This window comes from Sinocyclocheilus grahami, unplaced genomic scaffold (genome assembly GCF_001515645.1).
Source record: "Sinocyclocheilus grahami isolate Dianchi unplaced genomic scaffold, SAMN03320097.WGS_v1.1 scaffold1897.1, whole genome shotgun sequence".
Classification (NCBI taxonomy): Eukaryota; Metazoa; Chordata; class Actinopteri; order Cypriniformes; family Cyprinidae; genus Sinocyclocheilus; species Sinocyclocheilus grahami.
In genome coordinates this window covers 55,831-56,924 of record NW_015507076.1, presented here as the reverse complement: position 1 = coordinate 56,924, position 1,094 = coordinate 55,831, and the positions used below count along the sequence as shown (strand labels likewise).

General features: G+C 35.8%; 1 protein-coding gene and 1 long non-coding RNA gene across 2 annotated transcripts in view; one reads left to right on the top strand and one right to left on the bottom strand.

Moving 5' to 3' along the window:
• Positions 1 to 1,094, bottom strand: part of LOC107573232 (chondroitin sulfate synthase 3-like) — a 76,459-nt gene that overhangs the window by 43,018 nt on the left and 32,347 nt on the right. The window lies entirely within an intron of this gene.
• LOC107573233 (uncharacterized) overlaps positions 408 to 1,094 on the top strand; it is an 8,172-nt gene continuing 7,485 nt past the window's right edge. Inside the window, exons 1-3 of the long non-coding RNA XR_001607472.1 lie at positions 408 to 555; positions 699 to 784; positions 882 to 949. This is a non-coding gene — a long non-coding RNA (uncharacterized lncRNA). The remainder of the gene's footprint in view (positions 556 to 698; positions 785 to 881; positions 950 to 1,094) is intronic.

The following is a 1,094-nucleotide window of genomic DNA, read 5'->3' as shown; positions in this document are numbered from 1 at the left end:
GTCAAACACAAGAATCATGCGAAGCGCCGATTTTTTTCAAACCAGATACTGCATGACGTTCGAAGCTTCAAATGTCATCAATCATGTGGTATTGTCATTTCGGTACAAGCATCGGCACAGTGTGTTATCACAATAGTGCTTTGAAAACTGCGTCGGAGCATCGGAGCCTCAGTATCAATCGTCCCATCGCTATTGATTTTAATGTAAAAAAAATTTTGGCTGTGGTAACTGTTTGTAAAATACATTTGTTATAGCAAGAAAAGCCAAGGAAATGTGTGAGTATGTGGTTTTGTTTAGTTATTGATAATGGAGATTACTCCATTGATTACATTATCTAGTGGCTTGATTCAGTGATCTCATTCAGTGGCTAATCTTTAATGATATGGTGTGGATCACAGTCACTCGATGCTGCTTAAGATGTTGATTCATGCCTCCCTATAATCCAACAATCAAAAACAACTTAAGTTGTTAAACAAATAAGACATTCACATTCACATGACCTGCTTCTGATTTTTTTTTTCACTCTGAACAATCTGATGAAGATCCAGTGCTAATGTAAGTGCTTCACATGTATTAACGTTACATTTGTAGTCCATGTTAAAAAATTTCAGTTTTATGATCGTGCTTTTTAATGTCTTATAATTTTGCCAGCACATGAAAATCCATAGTTATGTTCCTAATGCTTATTTCGAATGTAGTATTCCTGAATGCTTCCATGTCTTCCATGGTCCTACAGCTGCTCGCACACTTGCAGAAATTAGATGGTCTTATCCTTCAAGCAGATGTAAGTAGAGATTACTCAAATAAAATGTATTTGCAACATGTTTTATGTCTTGGTTCTGTTAGTGATGGGTGTGCTGTCTTTTTAAAAATTGTTTCAGGTATTCGCCACTCCATCTGATGTCCAGCGGTCTCTACATTTGCCAGAGAACACAATTTAAAATGCTTGGTATGTAAACAGTAAAGGTTTAGTTCACCCTAAAATGAACATTAAGTCATCATTTAGGCCTACGCTATGGAAACATATGGGTAGCAAAATTCAATTTGAAATGTAATACGCAAAATGGCAATGCAATATGTAAAATGGCAATGTA